At 39.5% G+C, this 21,281-nt stretch overlaps 1 protein-coding gene across 1 annotated transcript in view; it reads right to left on the bottom strand.

Moving 5' to 3' along the window:
* The window catches only part of klf8 (Kruppel like factor 8), a 69,531-nt gene that overhangs the window by 42,870 nt on the left and 5,380 nt on the right, over positions 1-21,281 (bottom strand). The gene's annotated exons all lie outside the window — the stretch shown is intronic.

Raw genomic sequence — 21,281 nt, 5'->3', positions numbered from 1 at the left:
TGCCCCTCCTCTCAACCTGGCACAGACACATAGCAAACACATGCGCTATAAACAAAATTCCTACTGATGGCTAATGTTGTCTGAGATAGCTTTGAAAACAAAAGTGGAACCAAATGCTTCATTCACACCGAATGAGGGCAGAATGTCTGCAAACATTGTCCAAAAAGCACTCACTAAGTGGCTTTGGTGAGTAAATAAAATTATGGTACTCGCAGATGGCCAGTAACTTTAATTGGAACTGCCACATTTAAGACAAAATGTTATGAATGATAGGCTGTCCCTTGCTGAAGTAAACTAGAACCACAATGAAATAAAGAAATAAAAAACCTACACAGTAAATCAATTTTTGATTATTTCTAATTAGGCACTCAATAATGTACCCATAGAAAGTTGTCTCAGCCAATGAAATCGGTTTGGTGTCTAAGGGGGATGGGTCTCTGCAGGGGATAGGATCTTGCACAACACATCTTTCCATCCATCGAGGAGTCCTTGGTCTGAATCTTGGAGATTTATCATCAGTTTACCTATGATAACTAAACATGTTTTTTTTTTTTTTTATCAAACTCCATTTGGCCACACACAAGGAATATTCCTCACATAGAGCCACCAAAATGAAAATATGATGTGTCTTCATGTTTTTGTTTCAGTTGCAGCTAGACTGGATGACGGAGAATGGCTCATCTCAAGAGTCACAATGAGCTGCATTGTCACAAATATGCAAGGATGAATAAATAATACCAATGTCAACAATCCCAAAGGATAAAAATATATTCAAAAAAATATATATTTATAAAAAAATAATAAAGCAAATTCAGTTTCATGGCCAGTTTCAGTTTTTTTTCTTAATGCTATTCTATTGGCAAAAGTAGCTTCTGGACACGGTCTGCAAGTTGTACACACGAGACTGGCTCCGGCAATATGAAAGTATGTGAGCACTTCAATGATTGAGAGTAGTACTCGCCCACTGGCAAATCTTTTGGAGAGATGATGATGTATATCGGTGAGGAAGCATTACCAGAGTATGTGTGTATACATGTGTGTAAATGCTCCCCTGGGAGCTTGTGCTGTGGGTAGTTCCAGGAATAAAAGAGGGTGGGGTGGGTGTGACCCCAGTCCTTCTATGCCCCAGCAGGAAGTTATGGAGAGAGGAGGGGGCTCTCATTACCAAGAGAGAGAACATCAAGGATTAGAGAGAGGAAAGCACAAACTAGAGAGGATATAGCAAAAGGCAGAGAATCGAGAAAAGAAAAAAAAAGAACGGGAAAGATGTGAAGAAGAGAGAGAATGAATGGGGGTGGAGGAAGAAAGGAAGAGAGAACCATCACAATCTGGGTCATGGCGTTCTCTCTCACTCAGTTGCTCCCAAGCCCCTGTGGCAACCAGTCCCCGCCTCAGTGCAGCGTGGGTAGAATGGCCGTCTGGGACTTTATTGCTCACCACACACACCCTTCTGTCCATCCCTCCTTCCCCAAAGAAAGTCATACTTTGGTACTCATATTTAGGATGTATATTCTAACAATCCTCATTCTCAATCCTCATTTTAAAAGGAGGAGCTGAAACTTGGTTGGGTGAAGAGGTAACCTATAATCCACATTAGGGTTGTGAAAAAAATTGATATTTCAATATCAATCGATACTGAAATATCTGAAACAGTTCCATACTCCTTTTCTGCAGTATCGTCACAGATGCCAGCTACTCGTTCTCTCTTCTCTCCAACAGCGAATTGATACACAACCGCCTCCTCTCACTCATTCATCTCATTCGCTCCAGTTGAATACTGGAGTCACATGGACGATTTTAACAATGGCTTTCCTACCTTTCTGGGCCTTGAAAGTGTTAATTACATTGCTGTCTATGGAGGGGTCAGAAAGCTCTTGGATTTCATCAAAAGTATCTTAATTTGTGTTCCGACAAAGACGAAGGTCTTACGGGTTTGGAACGACACAAAGGTGAGTAATTAATGACATCATTTTCAGTTTTGGGTGAACTATCCCTTTAAATGGTTAAATACATACAAAATTATAAGTCAAAATGTCTGCCTTGCCATGTAGTCAGTTCAGGTTTAGAAAAAACGGATGTTGTGTAACAGTATATTGGATCCGTGCATAAGCTCTTAAAGTGACAGCAGCTTAATAAACCTGCTTCTGTCAGTCATGTTAATCAAACAATAGACACAAAAAACACTCTTCATACTTCTATTGACGGAATAACTTGTAAATTTAATTGTAAGCATTAATACGCATTTAATTTTTACGATGAAAACTATCCAGTGTTTTTACTATCCAGTTATTTTACATTTGATTACTTTCATTTATGAAGTATTTCTTAACTGGGTATACTCTTAGATCCACATAAAAAAAAACTTAAAAACTATATTGTATTGTATTATTGTTTGTAATTTGTTTATTTGTTCTTATTTTATCACTGACTGTTCAACGATTTAAATAAAGTCTGTGTGTAAAGTGTAAAGTTTGTAAGCTATTACAACAAAATTACCAAAATTATATATATAAAAAAGGAGGTAACATTATCTGTATGGTGGTATATATATTGTGCGCAACGACTAATTTCATAAATTCACATTTCTTGATGTGTACTGACAACTATACATTATTTAACTGTATTTTCTTATTGTAACTTAGGATGTTGATAAAGCAACTGTTCAAGAGTAAAGTAGTCTAAGGGTGCGTTCATACTTGTCATGTTTGGTTCGATTAAAACTAACCCTGGTGCGATTGCTCGGTTAGTGCGGTTCATTTGAACATATGTGAACGCTGCAATCCGAACCCTGGTGTAGAGCCCTGCGCGGGACTGTTTTCTTCATCCCGCTCCCGCCCGCACCCGCCGAATTTCTGACCATTACCGCCCGCTCCCGCAACGTATGTGTTACACTCCCGCCCGCTCCCGCAATATGCATGTCCACTCCCGCCCGCACCCGCAAAACTCTGAGAATTTATTCCCGCACAATAATAGAGATGCATTGATTTTGTGTCTTCTCCCGTCCCGCAGGGAAAAAAAACACGTATTTGTATTGATATTATTAAAGAGATTCATGGGGTTGTTTGTTTCGTTTCCCTGGCCTGCATGTAAAAAAAAAAAAAAAAAGACAAATACATTCAAATATAATTTCGTTTTTATCAAAAACTTTGCACATAAAAATAGACTGCTTTGCAAAACAGAAAACAGAAAAACAGATTGAGAAACAAAAAACAGATCCCAATTCGTCGGTCAGTTCCGATGTACGTCGAACGTGACCGACTGAAAGGAAACCTGACAAAACATGCTTCAACAGAACGTAATGTGAACACAAAATAGCAAACGGACATTTAGAAACAATCCATTTCCACTGCACTCACTAAACTTCTATGTTATTGTTTGTCAAAAACACCAAACAGTCAACTTGACCTGCAGGGAGTGCTGAGCGTTTTTGGTGAGGTATGATCAAGTAACGTTAGCTATGTATTTGCCAGCTGCGCAATATGTGGATACATATAACGTTATACCGCATGATTTTGCCAACCAAAACAATTGAGAAACTTCTCCAAATGTCAGGCTTTCCTTGCTTAGCTTTTGTGCTGTAAATACCTCGTTTGAGGTTCTTTTCTACATCATCTATTGACATCTTCTCCATCATGTCGTTAGGCAACCTCCCTATCCCGCCGATTCCCGCTGTTTTTTTTTAGCCGCCCATTCCAAAATTCAAACCGCCCGCTCCCGCGAGATTTACGTTGGGTCCCGCGGGACCCGGCGGGACTCAATCCCAATGCAGCCCTCTACCCTGGTGCGCACCAAACAAGCGGACGAGACTAAAAAGATGGGTCTTGGTCCGCTTCCAAACAAACTCTGGTGCGGTTCGATTGATACAAGAATGCAACACGGACCAGAGACATGTAAACTAACCAAAAACAGGACGTGATGTCACAAGATGCGGCGCTACAAGTCAGCTGATTTGACGACGCGGAAAGATCGGTGTATCCAAAATGAGTAGAGGGCATACGTGGAGCAACGAGGAGGTAAAGTGCCTCATTAATATATGCAGATCTTCGTTTCTGCATACAACGGAGGAAATCCTGGTGCTGTTTTGAATGTTTTGAATATTTTATGAGCTCTTTGTGAGTTCTCAGCTGGTAAAAATAAAACCATATGTACACGCATAAAACGATAGCTTTTAATCCAGCACACAGCATTGTTTTGAATGTTCGGTAAGCAAGCTCCGTCGCGAAATATACGTCATAAAAGCCGACCAATCAGGTTGTGACCGTATCCCTATACCTTTGGTTCGGTAACTTTAAGTTCGCTGTTAAAAATGCCAGTGTGAACGCTAAGCGGACCAGGACTATACGTTTTGTTTTTGTTTTTTGGTCCGGACCAAACGAACCGAACTACAAGTTGGCACCCTAAGTTTCATTCATAACATTTCTCTTTTAATCTTAAAATGTCATACCTTAGGCCTATTGTCTCTCATAACCAGTAGTATAACAAGCCTAAGCAAGCTTAATTGTTATACTGGTTTGACATGACATAGAAGAAAAATTGTGCGTAAGCTTGCAACGCCGGCGCTACGTCATATTCTCGCGCATGCGTCGTGGTGCTTCGTGAGTTCACGTCCGAGGCCTACACGGAAGACAAGGACATGTTGAATTAAGTCGTTATTTATTTTATTTTTTTTCGCACAAAAACTATTGTCGTCGCTTCGTAAAATTATTGTAGAGCCACTGTAGTGAGATGGACTTTGTAACAACGTTTAGTGCCTTTTATGGGTCTTGTGAGTGTCAATGTACTGAATGCCAATGGAGGCCTATCTGGGGCCTTTCTCAGCCATCAGCTTTCAACAAAAATATCTTCATTTGTGTTCCGAAGATGAACGGAGGTCTTACGGATGTCGAACGACATGAGGGTGAGTAATTAATGACATAATTTTCATTTTTGGGTGAACTAACCCTTTAAATGTGCAAAAATAATAAATAATTGTAAACGACTAGTATTTTCCAAGTCAAATAGCAGCAGTATCGTTTAATCGACTAGTTTCGCACATCCCTAATATATATGGCAGTTTTCCTCGTGGTATCAGGAATTGAATTGAATATCGATATTTTTCAAGGTATCTTTCTGAAGTTGGAAATTACTGTAACGTGACAAGTGACAAGACTGCTCCACATGCTATAAACCAGTTGTTGTTGAAGAAACAGTTAGCAGTACAAACCCAGCCCTAGTGCCATGAAACATTATATCTCTTGGGCAATTCCAGAAAAATATCAGGAGCTTCCCAGCCATGAATCCCAGTTCTCCAAACTTGACCATCAACTGAGGATCTAAGGTCAGCAGAACGTCATTATAAACCCTATTTATTGTTTAGAATGAAGAGTTTGATATCAGAAAACCATGAGACTCACTAGGACCAAAAGGGGCTGGTCCTAGCATGAGGCCCTGAGAAGAAAGTTAAAGGACTTCAGCTCTGAAGGGCCGAAAGGGTGTTCAAAGCCGCATGTTGCACAATCATGTAACCCGAGATTGGACGCCGTCTCATGCTCCATACCACGACTAGGCCCAACTGGACCCCCCTAGGAGGAGTGGTTGAGAGGGTGCAGGAGAAGTACAGGCAGAGGGGGTAGGGAGGTGTGGGTTGTTCTCTGAGCGGTGTGGGACAGTTTTCCTAACAGCAGGGAGGGAAGGCAGGGCCTCTCCATCTGCACTGCTGTTGCGTTAAGTTTCTCTGACTACTGTATACAAGCAAAACCTTTGCCCAAATTCCAAAGTGCAAGAGCTGCCCCACTCTTAAGCCCTGGGTATACACTTCAATTTCCGCATACAGACGGTGTGTGCGGACGCCCGCATCCTGATGACGAAAATTACGTCACGCAGACGGTGCATGAACGCGGACGGCCGAAGTATACTTTGGGCTTAAGACCTTGTCCTTTCTCTGTATGGAGGCAAGTGGAGGTGGGAGGGAATTTAAGTGAAGTTTATGAAGTTTAAGTTTATGAATTCATGTACAAAATCGAATTTAATCCAAGACTCCTTTTTCCATTATGATAATTGGGTATCAAAATAAAACAGTAAATGGCATAACCACCATCGTCCAACATTGTACCAAGGAGATATAACTGCTCTAACTAGTGTTATTGTAGAGATTCACTCACCAATGCACACTGCAAATTCAAGAAACTAAAATCTCTGATTTGACCTTCTCTAATTACATTAACTCTTGTTAATTAAGTACTTGTTAAATGAAACTTTTCACATTAAGTATCATATATGTAAGCTCACAGAATAAATAAAAGGGGGGGGGGGGGGGGGGTACTTGGTTGTGTCAGTCTAGAGAGCATTAGGCGCATTAACATTGACATTCACACACATTGGTCTACATTCTAGCACAATGACCCATAAGCCCAGAGAGGGGAAAATAGATCAGCTTTCTTCTACAGAGTAAACAGAAAACAAAACAGTGGAAATTGATTTGAGATCAAGGTTGACATTGTGCATAGCAAAGTTTGAAGTTTGAGATTCTGTCTTCAATGATTCTACTCATGGATTATTATACACACCACTCTAACCTGTATAACTAGTGATACAATCCATCTGTTACATCATTGTGAAGAAAGTTTGCCTAACCTTTTACCTAATCAGAATTAGTAGGGAAAAAATCTTGTTTGCTTGTTCAAGCTCTTTTGTTTTTGTATATTATACATTTTGGTGTACATTTGCACTAGCTTGCAGGTTTCTTTCCAATCATTAGGTTGCACAGTTCCACTGACAGTGCTTTTTTGCGCTTAGCTCTTCTAAAGGAAGTCTTGATGTGACACACTTTTGCGTTTAGGGAGCAAGCTGGTGGTGTATGACTGGTTTGAATATGTTCTCACATATTCATAATTGAAAAATATGAAAATCAAGATACAATTTTAAATCTACTTCTAATTATTATTATTTTTTGCAAAAACATAACTTTTTTTATAGCTTTGACGCATCTATATGCTAGTTTATAGGGCTGAGTAAAAAAGATTGATTTCTCGATTTTGACCGATTCTCATTTTTACGAACCGATATCGATTCTTAAATCCCAAGAATTGACTAACCTTTTTTCAGTTGATGAATGAACGGGACATTGTAGCGCACCTACCATCCAATATATCGCAATCTTTGTGCTTTGTTACTATTGATATGAAACAAAGTTTCAGATTTCAAATTGCGTCCATTTTATTACGAAATTCAAAAACATTAATACCGTTTTGGCGCTGTGGCGTGAGATCGCTCTGGTGCAGTTCAGCTCAAGAGAAGCGGCAGTGCGGAGTGACATGAACTGATCTTCTGTTCCACGTTAATACCAGCTACAGCGCGAAATAAACAGACATGAATGAGCATCTGAAAGTGTGTTAAAAGACTCCCATAGTCTACAGCATTAGTTAAGAGATTTGTTTTCCTTGAGAACATTTGCCATGTATTGTACCTGATATATACAAAATAATCTATATAGAATCGAATCGGTATCGAATTGCAAGCTTGTGAATCAAAATCGAATCGAATTGTGAAATTTGTGTCAATACGCAGCCCAACTAGTTTACATCAAAATTTTACAGATATATATATATACAACATATATATATTTTTTTACTTTTATCAGATATGCACATTTAAAATGCATGTCTTTCTCTTCCAGACCAAAAAATAATGATGACTCATCCTGCACTCAGTGGAGTATACAAATTTCTGTCCAGTAAAATTAGCAATAGCAAGTAGCAAACCGTGGTTCACAGCTGTTACATAGGCTAAAGGCTATTTTCTTATAAAAATCATCAGGTCTTTAAAATGTCAACCATCTAAATTCCTCTCTTGTTTCTATAAAATGTTTCTGTGAACTGTTTTATATGCTCACCCTCAGTCTTGCACCCTTATACCTTTCTCCACTGTCATCTTCATGTAAAGTAATGGTATCTAAGCCTCCATACTTGCTTTGTTTGCTAGAATAAAACTTCTTACACGTAAGAACTTTGAGCAGTTGTCATTTTTGACATTTGATGTAAAGCAAATTTCAAGTTACCCTTCCTATTTGCTGTAATTCTTGAATCCTCTAAAATAAGTTGTGGCATGAGTGTGAACTTGAAGTGAACCAACCTCTAAGAGAGTAACTGACTGACAAGCAAACTTAATTTGTCATTGCTTTTCTCAGAGTCGCTCCACTAACTCCATGCACTGCCAAATAAGGTGCTCGAGGATCCACTACGAAAACAAATGAGATGTTCCTTTAGTGTTCATGGGAGAAGACAGACTGTACAACACTTGGGGGGGATACTCTCTTTTGTCAAGAAAATAAGGTCTATGGTTGTCTATGTATGTGCAGATCTGTGTTTACGTGTACATGTTTGCCGCTGCTGTTTAAATATGTCAGAACAGTGTAATTTTAATGCAGTCTGTTGGGGCCTGGGGCACATTTTGTTCTGTGTACCAGCCAGTGCTGTCACTGTGTCCCTCCATGTAATCAACTCATCGGTCCAAGAGCGAAAGAAGAGAAAGAAAAAGAGTGAGAGAGACGGGGAAAGAGAAAAGAGGCAGAAGGGGAGGATACACTTGTAAGGTCACAGCTGCATGGGGTGTGTTAGGGGGATAGGCAGGCAGAGGGTTGTGTGACACACACAGAGCAGTCTGTGGTGCAAGGACTCTGTCCTACCCTCTGGTTCTTTCCTTTAGACTCTTAAAGGTACATCGTCTCCCTATGGCCAAAGACCACCCTGTGTGTGTCGGGCTTCTCTCCTTTACAACACTATGCCCTTACAAAGTACTGTTGTGATACCAGTGATAGTTTCAGACGGTAATATCACAGTATTCTGATATAAGTCTCATATAGCCAGACTTTAAAAAATTGGCATAAAGTCTGGTCCACTTTCAGGCTTCTTTTTTTTAAAATAACACCGCCCACTAAAGGAGCAATTACATTCGTGAAAATTTTGGCGAAAATAGTCCAGTGTCTACTGTCAAACGTGTAGCAATGTATGAAGTACAGCTTGTGCAGAAGTCACTTTCAAACCAAGCAGCTTTCTTCTGGTCATCGTGGCGAATACAAAATAATTTGTATTGACATAACTGGATCTCGCACATGGAAATTCACCAAACGGTAAAATATGTTTGGGAAATTCTGAAAGATATGTGTGGGGAAATTCTTGGCCCTGACACGATCAGGACTCTTTATTGTGTGGATTTTTATTGAAATGACTGGATCTCACATGCGAAAATTCACTAAACAACGGTAACTGTGGCTGCACCTTAGGACAGGACAAGGTTGTTTGACCGAAATGTCAAGTGACCAATGGTTCATGTTAAATCGATTCTGCAGAACTTTGCAGAGCAAAGTCAGCTAATTCCTTTTGGGCTAGCACATGGGTTATGATTACAAAAACAGGAAGTTCAATCAGTACGAGGTCTCTTTAGGCCTGTGTTGCCCATAAACAGAGACAGAGGCTGGCCTTGAGTGAAGTCTCTTCTCTTGGCTGCCTACAACTCCACCCTTCCTCTTCTGCAAGATGTGTGAGACAGAGTCATGTCACCCTCATGCACAGAAGTCGTGCTGGAACAAAAGGGCTGTGTGCAACTGAAGCCCTGCCTCAGAGGAGTCTGCTGGGGGATGAAATGAGAGGAAGCAAGCACCGAAAAGAGAAACGTTTTGAGGAGCTTTGAGGTGAAAGTTGAGACCAATAGAGAATCACCTGATTAGGTCCAGGCCAACTGGATGACTGAAGCAGGAGGACTGGGCGACAAAAGCTCCCAAAAAAATGGGTCAACCATTTCCATTTCAACACAAATTACCCTAAAACAATGCATAAAAAAAATCAAATTGCAAAATGCATTTCAAGCATTGTATTCTTGAAATATATGTATATTTAAATTTGTATTCCATCATTATTTACTACTGAAAGTTCAAATGACTAACGTGCTTTGAAGCCATATGATTTGTGTGATGAACAGACCACAATTTAAGCCATTATTTGCTGTCTTTTAAGCCATTAATTTTGCAGTCCATTTGGCAGAGGGAAAAGATTCGGTCTGTTTATCATAAAAAAACGTTAAATGTCTTAAGAAGACTTGAAGTGCTACTTTTAGGCCCTGTTTACACCTGATATTAAGATGCGTTTTGGTCAATCAGATCACAGGTAGATGAGTGAGACACATTCTCTTTTGTCCACTTTCAAACACTTCTGTCCTGATTTCTTAGAGGGGAGTGTCTTTGAGCAAGTAAATGTATGGGTGACGGAAAAACATACGGAGAACAGCAGCTTTTGTTTCTGTGCTGATTAGAGTTGGGTATCATTTTAATTTTAGCGATTTCGATTCCAATTCTAAATTCTGCTTATCGATTCCATGAGCGTTTCAATTCCAATATGGTAAAAAAAAAAGTCAAACATAGATATCGAACATGTTTATTCTGTCTTTTTGCAAAACATTCTGTTGCAGCCGACTACCATAAACAAAAGTCAGCAGCCTAAAGAACAGATCAGATAAAGAACTAATAAACCAGACTAACCAATTTCAAAAATTATTAATGACAATTATACAGACAGTTGCTATTTAGCAATTGCAGCACAAATACAACTGATAGTTCAGAAATTGTGAAATAAAATGTAAAATAACACTGCATAGTTTTTTTATATAAATAAAATAAAGATGAATCCTTATTAAAGTTACAAAAGTTATTCAGTCAAGATCAGTGAATGATTTTCTTTTGTTCTTTAAATAGCATAAATGGCACAGGTGGCAGCAGGTTTATTATTTATAAACCTGGTGTCACTTTAAGACTGAATGCACAGATCCAATATACTGTTACACATACGTTTTCTTTCTCAACTGGTTACGTTCACTTAAGACATAACAGACTGTGTTTACGAGGATATTTTGACATGTATTTTGTAGGGCTGGACCAGAATATTTGAATATTCGTTCGATGGGTTGGTATTCAATTTTCAAATTTGGGATTCAAATATTCGTGTGGTTTTTTTGTGGGGGGTTTTCACGCACACCTGGCATCCCCCTCGAAACGGTTCTCATTCGTGCTTGCATATTTATACACTATAAAATCTGACGAAATACAATACTCTTTTTTTTTTACAATTATTTTATAGCCTAGCAGTTTTTAATAGGATGGATAGTTGAATAGGAACCTCCTTATACTTAATAAATATATTTGCTTCTTAGTGTTCCCTGCAACAGAGTATTCTCAGAGCGCACAACTGCATGAGCTTATATGGAAGAAGCGCATGCCTGAGCTTGCATTTTGGGTTAAGCTGCGTTGGTTTGACATTGTGGAAAATAGAATAATAGAATCAAAATGTATTAGCCTTTTTACCCGTTATGTGACGTGAGAACATTTTCCCTCACTGTCAGTGCTTGTGCACTGTGGCTGTGAAACGAATGAAAGTGTATCCGTGCGCAGGATACACAGTTTTGAATGAAATCTGACTCCTGCTGCGGTTTGTGCTGCGGCACGTTCAGTTTTTAATTGTAGTTCATCTGTTCTCTAACTGAACAAAATGATTTTTACTACTATAATATATCAAAACTGGGACGTAACAGATCTGTGTGTTTTGTATCACTAGTGCAGTGCACGTTCTCGGAGCATATAAGCCCTGCCTGTGTTTAGGCGCGCCACTTCTCGAGATTCCTGCTTTTATTAGAGATAAGAATATTATCAGCCCCTTCCCTCCGAAGCTTTGAATATTTTTTGTTGATTACTACCGAAGCTTCGAAGCTCAAAAAAATGGTATTCGGACCAGCCCTAGTATTTTGTTTGTATTTGTCCCTTCAAGTGCAAGAAGTTGAAAAAAGGAATCAATTTAGTATTCGTGCACTTTATGAGAAGCGGCTTTCTGGATGTTCTCAGCACAGAAAACAGTGTGCATGTGCCGAATGTTTTCTTTCGCGCCTTGCACTTGAATGGTATAAAACCAAATTAAAAAGCGCACAAAGAGTTTAACAAGCAAACTCTAAATAAAAATATTATAACAAGCATCCGATTCCTGACCTCAAGTATCCGATTCCACAATTGGAATTGATTTTCGATTCCCAACCCTAGCTCTGTGCGCTTGATACATTTTCTGTCTTTAACCAAACTTCAAAGTTTAAATCCCGTCTGGCTAGCATGCTTTCCATAATGTTAACGCATTAGGTAAGTAGGCAGAGAGAAAGAAGTTATTTGTGGCTGTTCGAACGCATTTGACCACACATTGTACTTTTTTCTTCTTTTTTTTTACAGGAAAATACTGTAAAAATGCTACAGTAAAAACATGTTAATTGGTTAACTGTAAGTTACCTTACCATATACAGTAAAAAAAAAACTGTAAAGGCCTGTACACACCGGGACGAATATCGCGTGCGCTTATCGCCAGCGTTTTTCGTGCCGTTTTTCGGCGCGTCTTGAGTGTTCACACCCAAGCGATTTTCACTGGCGCTGCGCCGAGTGAACGTGCACATTCAGTCGATGCGCTCCCGGTACACAAGATGGTGCTGCGGCACTTTAAGCCTCTGACACTCGCTTGTCACACAGAAGGAGAAGAGAGACAGTATTTACGTGCTTGCCAAAACCACAGATATATTATGTATATGGACAAAACCATTCACACACTTTTTGCTAACTGGCAAGCAGCATTAGCAGTTCATCTTCTTCTTTGTCTACTTACTACTTCTTCGTCGTATCAATGTGTGCTCGGCAAGACCGTTTAGTGCTTGAGCGCCACCAAGTCGTGTTTTACTGTCACTTCAGCAGCTCCAGGCACGTGAACAAAAGCGCCGATCTCATTGGTCGGACAGTTTTTTACGCACCGCGTCAAAATAAAAAAACGAACCCGAGGCGGTTTTTTAAAAATGACGCTTTTATGCCTGGCGTTTTGCGCGTCGGTGTGAACACTCACATTGGCGCCCATTGTTTAGTCCCGAGGCGTTAAACGTCGGCATTAAACGCGTGCGAAAATCGCCCCGGAGTGAACAGGCCTTAAAAAGTAACATTTAAAATTACCATAAAATATTGTCAAATGTATGGTTTTTGCAAGTAAAAACTATGGATTACCATATAATTTACAGTAAAAAAACACAGTAAAAGGACACTGTACGGTTCAGTACGGTACACAATTTTTACCTTCCATTGTCAGAAGTTGTGAATGGCATTCTAATTCCGTTCCGTACCGTACCACTTTTTTGGCACCCCACTGTTGGGGTACCTAGCACAGTAGTCCGGTACTAAAGGGTGGAGCTAGACTCACTGCAGAAAGTTGATTGGTTGACAGAGAATGCGCATGCTTTTTTTTTTTGCTCAAACAAAGCGTCTTCTTCAAATGACAAACAGCCACATGCTGAGAAGCAAGAACAAGATCTGCTGTGTGTCGTCCATTGTTGTTTACCGTGTTACTTTCTTTTTCACGCGAGAATGAAGTTTAACTCTACACCACGCCTATCATAATGGTACTGTTCGTGGTGGAAACGCAAGCCGGATCTGGGTTTATGTCCCGAATCACACTGTACTGAACTGAACCTTACCGCACCACTCGATGGAAAAGAGCCATTATGTTACTTAATTATTTTGTGCAATATTTTAACATCATGTGTGTTACACTGATGGTGTTTTGTCTTTGTATGTATGACCCTCTGTATATACAAGTATTAACCATGTAATGAACAGGCCACTTAGGATGAACTCTGATTCATCATGTAGCTTGTGCCACCTGTATTATTGTGGTGATTATCAGTACCTTTAAAGGTTAAAAAGGCAGATGTTGTAATGAAATATAAGGTAATAATCTGTAAAATATACAAGCATCCTTCAAAACTGAAAACATTGTCATAGTATTTTTTACAGTGAATTTCTGGCAACCATGGCTGCCAGTTTTTTTTTTACCGTAAATTTAATGGGATATTTTTACAGTACTTGAGAGTCCACACTACAAAAGCAGTCCAGTCTAATGCGTTTTCGACTACTTCTGGAAGTCGTTGAAAGTGGACAAGCTGAAAACATTTCAGACCCCGTTTACACCTGTATTTAATGTCATCCACTTCCACATCCGATCAACTAAAACGCATCTTAATACCAGGTATAAACAGGTCCTTAGGGTGTTTTTGGTCCTATATGGAGCTTGACAGAGTGGTTAAACTGAATGTTTTTTCAGAATTCTTCTTTTGTGTTCCTCTGAAAAAACAACATCATATGGGTTTGGATTCGGAACGACATGATGAAAAGTAAATAATGGCAGAATTGTCATTTTTAGGTCTACTGTTTATTTAAGAATACCAGTAATAGCTAGGAGTGTATATTGGCTACAAATAAATTCAAACAAACGCACAAGTAGGACTTTCTCTTCATAGCTGGTACAGTCACCATAGCAGTGAACTTGCCCTTATCTCACCACACCCTTCTGACGCAAACTCTGCTGCTACTTCTCCGAGCCCTCCCCACCCTAAAACACACACACACAATAGTCCAAATCTGCTCATTCCTCTACCTCCATTTCCTCAAAAAAAGAAAGGTCTGTCCTTGTCATGCATACAAGCAGAAATAAAGTTTCTTCACATGATGCTTCGCTCAAATGTGCCAATGTGCAAACCTCAATGTTTCACCTCGTCTCAAGCCATTTAATGTCTGTGAAGCAGATGAGCGCCGAAGACAGGAAGGAAGAAGTTCTATCTTTCTGTAAGGCAGCTCATCACTGCTGCAGAGCTGCACCGAGATAGAAAAACAAAGCAAGAGAGCTGGTGATGTCAACTTTAAAGGTACAGGGGCGAGCTGCAATTCCCAAAGCATGTACCTGAGCAGATAGTTTTTATATCCCTGGAAGAATGTGGTCGAGACAGACACATTTTCGCCTCGCTCCTTATAATTACGCTACAGTAAAAGGCTAATGCAAATGTCCAGCATTTACATGTGTTTAGAGGGGGCGACACAAACAAAGGTTTGCATCTAGTTTTCCACATCACGTAATTTTCACATTCTGAGCAATGGCTTGCATGCTGTTTCCAACATCAATAGTCACACACACACACATTGAGACACACCCTCCCCACCCTGAACACCCCACCCCCGCTCCCTCTTTTTCACTGCAGACAGTTTGGCAGAACTGCAGGGGTTGCTATGGGGACGGGATTCTTTCCCTGGTTAATGATTGTGCTGCAATGGTAGGGGGTCATTCTGTCACATCGGCTCTAATCTGGGGAGACATGGACAATATCCTTACAGTCCCGTACCATACACACAAACACACCCCAGAGCCCCCACTCATCCAAAACCTCACCTCTAACTTGGTTTACTACTTCTTTTTCTGGAAGCTTAACTACATAATGCTGCAAGTCCCCTTTCACCTCTCTCTTTTTCCTTCCAGTCAGTACGCTGGTGCCTCACTTCCTCTGCTTTCTCAGACAACCGAATCCTCTTCGGGCAGAAGCAGAATCCTCTTTTTAAAAGCAACACAAAATTAAAATGTATCTTATTCACTTTTAGGGGCGCATCGAATGAGTACCACCATTCATTTTTGGTACTTGCCGAAACCTGTATTTTCATTGCATTTGCAATTTTGTTAAATATTGTATTGAGAGTATTACAACTATCTGTGATACTAGTATCAGTACCAGTTCATCCTTACATACTTTCTTAATTCATGTTTATGGTACTATCGTGTTACTTTAAAAAGTATATTTCCTTTGACGTCACCAAAATGTAATTTTTCATATTCATTATATATGTAATTTTTCATCACTTGGAAACATCACATTATGGATGTAAAATGGGTTGTGAACTCTGCTTTATTGCAATGTTAAAAGTGGAGGACCAAAAGCAAAAGCTCAAATATGTCTACTTTGTTCAGTAAGTCAATATTGAGGCCTTTCAGTAGAATAATGTACCATGTGCATAGTCAGTGAGCTGAAAATGGTGGATATTAGTGTAAAATATAGACTTATTAGAAACCAAAATGACAAGAAACAGAAGGGAATGAAGGGGCAGATGGTAATATAAAAGTCAATGGTCCTAAAATTCATTTTTGGAGCTCAAACTAGGCCTGATTATCGACTGATAGTGGATTTTACTGATAATGATAACTAGGTTGGCCCACACTGGCCTATAACTGATGAATCAACCGATAATTTTTTAATTCTGGATACCAAATGAAAAACACTTAAAGTAAAATAGTGCTGAACTTTACTACAAAAATCTAAAAATAAATAAATAATAATAGTACTGAACCATACATATATTGATCTCTATATGAAGCATAAAGACCACACTGTGTGCAGAATTATTAGGCATGTTGATTTTCTGATCATAATTTTTTTCCAGGCACATTTGACCAATTCCAAACCACAGAAATCCTAATAACTACTATAAATTTACTATTTAATAATGTATAAGTGATATATAATTGTCCATGAAGGCTGGAAATGAAAAACACCTTATATTCAGGTGTGCAGAATTATTAGGCATGTTTTTTTTTTACAGATAAATTGAGCCAAAAGAGATTTTACTCAGACTGAAAAGTCAAAAATTATTAAATGCCTATCAGAAGGATGCAATACACCCCGTCCGCGCGCAGCCCAAATTTCGAGACAGTCTGCGTGCAACAGCGCATGCGCCAGCAGTACAGAAGAGTCCACTAGGTGGCAATACGCACAGTATTGAGCACAATGTTCAGCCGTCGAAGAAGAGTGTTAAAAGACGGGTTTAAAAACAACACGCTTGAAAAAAAAGAGAATTTTTTTTATTCTTCAGTGTTTCTTCCAAACTATGTTGCAATGGTGGATGCACTACAGTTCTTCTCCGATCATGCCCAGCGAATGTCCCGTTGATGACAGGACTCAGTGCTGCCCTCCGTTGTCTGGTAGAGCATAGAAAAAAATTGACTGCGCATGTGTCGAACGTGATCATCCGCGCGCATCCCTGGTGTAGTATACTTTGAAAGACGCGCGGACATGGCTGCGCGCGTGACGCGTCCGGGCGCGAATAGTGAAGTATACCCCGGGCTTAAGACATGGTTACGGCCTTGGTGTGAGAGGGTTACAATTATCTATGGTTACAATACACAGGAAACTCTAGTTTAAACAAGTACGAAGACATTTTTTTATCAGAAAAAGACACTGGACAAGGATGAAACTTTCTAGTGTGTGTTGTTGACCTATCAAATCGGATACAAAAAAAGAATACTTTGAAAGGCTGTGCATTCAACTGTGCGTACTTTGGGCTTAAATGGTACTACATTCTTTCAACAATGTTTGTGTTCAACCTTTCTTGAAAATAGTGACAATGAGATAGAACTGTGGTCCTTAACCAAAAGTAGAAATGCAGCACAAGTCTAAATCCCAAGACTGTTTACTGAAATACAAGCTTTACAATAAGTTTTTCACTTTTAAAAGGTCCCATGGCATGAATTTTTTTATTTATTTTATAATGTGTCCTGAGGTGTACTTATATTGTTAGTATTATTTTTACATCAAAAAATGTCACAATTTAGAAATAGAAGGCATTTTTTATATACTGATTTTAGTCTCTGGCTACAATGACCTGTTTCAAGGGGCATGTCGGCTGTGATACTTCAGTAAAAACGCCCACTGTTGTGATTGGCTGACATCTTTGCATTTGAAATGAGTAAGATTATGTGGCGGAGGGGGCGTGGTTTAGCGAGGTCTGTAAGCACTGCAGGAGAAACGGAGAGAGCTGGAAGACTGGAAAAATGCTGAAAGATTGCTGATAAAGTTATATTGTACCGAGTTGTCGAGAGCACAAGTTTATTTTGTTTGTATCTGAGAGTTCTGAAAAAACACGCCGACCCTGTCTTCTTATTCTACGAACTTTGTAACACATGTAATGTACCATTACAGCTGTCAAGATGAACGAATCCTGAAGATTATAACATTATTTTTCGATCTTTTCCCATCGCAATTAGGGGATCGCATGAACTGCTGCAGTGATGAGCGAGTACACAGACAGTCTGTTGATCGCATGAATGCAGTGATCTCGTCATTGCAGCGCTATTTCTCTCACAAAATGCTTTCACCACAACTAACAGCAAACACGACATTGACAAGAATACAGTAAGAGCTTTGTGCGGCATAACAGCGTCATTCATTATTACGGCAGTTTGGACAAGTGTGCAGATACACTCACGACGTGTGATTGACCGATCCGAACATTATTAAACATTATAAAGAAAGGGTCTAGTCTAATCACACTTTAAAGGGGTGGTAAAACACATTCTTTCGAAGGCTTGATTGTGTTTGTGGGGTGCACTGTAACCTGTTCATGCTTCGTTTTTAAAAAATGTCATTATTTTTATTTCTATGAAGCCGGTCCCTTAAAAATACGCAATGGGCTCAGATTGGTTAGCTGGCCCAGTGTGTTGTGATTCGCTAACCGCCTAGTGCACGTTTGTTGGAAACGTCACGCCCCTTACCTTTACCGGTAGTCTGTGCTTTGGTAGTATTCAAAAACAATGGTGTCAATAAAACCATACCAATTTGAGCCTGAATCGGACCCAGACAATTTTAGTGAAGATGATCGAGCAGAACCTGTTCAGTCCTCAAAGGGATTTTTTGATTTAAGACTGTGGATCTATAGTGATTGCTACTGAATGGCACGGTTACTTTTGTATTTTTAGAACGATTATAGCCAAATATCTGTCGCAAGAACTATTAACCCAAAACGAACACGTTAACGTTAGGTGTTTGTCGGATTACGTTAAGTATGAATGAGCATTTAACAAACTGGTTTGCAGAGCCAAACAGCGTTGTCCTTTGTTTACTTCCTTGCTACAAACGATACGAACTGTTACAGGAAAACACAACGACGAAAAATAAATAATACTTACAGGTTGTGGCCCGTAAACAGCTTTTGTTTATAAATCCATCTTTCAGGACAAGCCGTTGTGAGAATCCTGCATTGAACTTGCGAAGATTGTGGAAGCTTTCCTCCGTGAAATGTGCAGCACAGAGAGCGAGATTTGGTCAATAATAATTATGAGGGACCGAGTTAAAAATAAATTTTAACCATTGATCCCTAACTTCCCCGTCCCTAGGAAGTTGATCGTTTAGTCACTGGCTTGATTCACGGATGCATCAACAGTATTAGACGATTTAGACAGAAAGTCTGAGTGAACTTCAATGATTAGCTACACATCAGAAATCACTGATCAGGCATTAATGAACACTGTTACTCACTGTTTGTCACAGCCGTGCAGTCGAATCCATACCGTAAAGTCTGTTTGTAAAGCCTGTGCTGACATTGCAAGTGAAATAAACAATCCATTTTCTCCGACTTCTCTGGGCGGGCTAAACAGAGGAAGGGGAGGTAACGTTTCCTTGTATGACGACATAACAGGCAAGATTCAAGATCGGCCCGTCTGAGCTCTCATGTTCTCAAAGGCAGAGAAAGACAGCCAGAACTCGGTTTACACCCATCAAAATGTCTAGCCACTTGGGGACAATATACAGGCTAGGGGAACTCATATTAATGTAAAAAAAATCTCATTTTCATGCCATGGGACCTTTAAAATTGCAAAAAGACTATTTATATTACACCAATGATTAACTGCTCATCCTTCACGTATCCAAAACAGCAAACCAATGAACAACAGGAAGAACTTCAGCTCTGCAGGTGTAACGTTGACCCTAGTCTGCAGGGTGTAAGAATATAAAGGGATTTTACACCTGACTGAGTGTGAGTCTTTTATGACCTTGCATTAGTGGATCATATAAGACATGCTGGACTGTCCCACCTGTCACACACTGTATTCAAGGCCTAAACTAAAGGTGTCAGAAGCGTGGACTTCATATGGCTAACATTCTTGAGAATAGAGCAAAGACAATGGGCTTTTAAATGGGGGCAATGGTCAACAAAGCATGTGATGTTGAGGCATTACACCACATTGTTGACTTACCTGAAATATCTAAGGAGGAAGTGTACTACGTTACACCATACTGAATCAAGTTTATACAAAACAGAACACTGACTAATTTGTGTTGCACTTTTAGAGCTCAGCTTTAGGACAGGTTAAGGGTGTGACACTGAATTGCAGTCGATAACACGAGAGGCGATTTAAGACAGGGAGTGAGAAGAACTGCTAGGCGTGCACCACAGCCGCCCTGCAAAAACACAACCCCAGTCACACCCAGGGCGGACTGCACCCTTCTCCTAAAAATAACTGTGCTCTAGGACAGTGACAGTCCCAAACTGTATCAACTCCTAAAAACAGATACACTTTACATCACCCCCTGGCAAGCTGGCTTGATCAGGCTGCCAATGGATGCCTCAACCTAGAACACCCTCCTGAAGCGATGTCACCCTGACAAAACCCAAAGGCTGAGACCTACAGAGGGTAGATGAGTGTTAAACCACTTTGAACAAAGTTTGTCCACAGATGTTAATGATTACCAGCTGTCTGGCACGCCCAGAGCACTCTCTGTTCCTCCAATGATAACGCCTCAGTCCACTCACCTCCCTGACTCCTTCAATAACGGCTCCTGCAGGAGACACTGCTCCAAAGAATGAGCTCAATTGCAGAACATACCAACGTAAGATATTAAAGGCAAAATGTGTACAATTACATTAATTTAGTCTTTTACACTTATGGGTTGCTCTACAGAGTAGGGCTGTGTATCACCAACAATGTCACGATACGATACGCATCACGATACTGAAGTCACAATACGATACGTATCACGATATGGATCAATTTGGAATCAAATTTCTTTTGAGCAGAGTTTAGTAACAGTGATATCTGTTTATTGAATAACCAGTGTTAGAACAGTTGTGATAACTGAAAAACTATTTTGTTTTAGTCACTAAGTTAAATTAATATAAATTGTCACATAAAAACTTTGGAAAGGCTTGGTTCAATATTGATTATTTTGGATATACTGTATATCAGGTACAATAGGTACATGGCAAAATTTGGAATGTAAAACAAATCTCGCGATAAATCTAAAATAGAAAACAAATTTGGGAAAACAAATCTCTTAACTAATGCTGTAAACTATGAGAGTCAGTTGTACTATAATATTAAAGGTAAAAATGAACGGATTTGTACAAACACTTAAATTACACTAAATTACATGTTTTTTTTATAATAATAAAGTTATAATATTAACTTTACAAATGACAATCATATACATATTTTTTTAATGTAACATTTAAATGGTGGCTATCATAAACTTGTCAGATTAATTCAAACATGCATTAAATATTGAAGAACATTACAAATTATAATGAATATGGAATATGGTGCATATATTTAGCAAAATGCTCCTCTCTAGAGTCAATTTTTCTAGCTGAC

The sequence above is a fragment of the Gobio gobio genome (genome assembly GCF_949357685.1).
Source record: "Gobio gobio genome assembly, chromosome: 14".
In the NCBI taxonomy this organism is placed as follows: domain Eukaryota; kingdom Metazoa; phylum Chordata; class Actinopteri; order Cypriniformes; family Gobionidae; genus Gobio; species Gobio gobio.
This window is presented reverse-complemented; position numbering and strand designations above follow the sequence as displayed.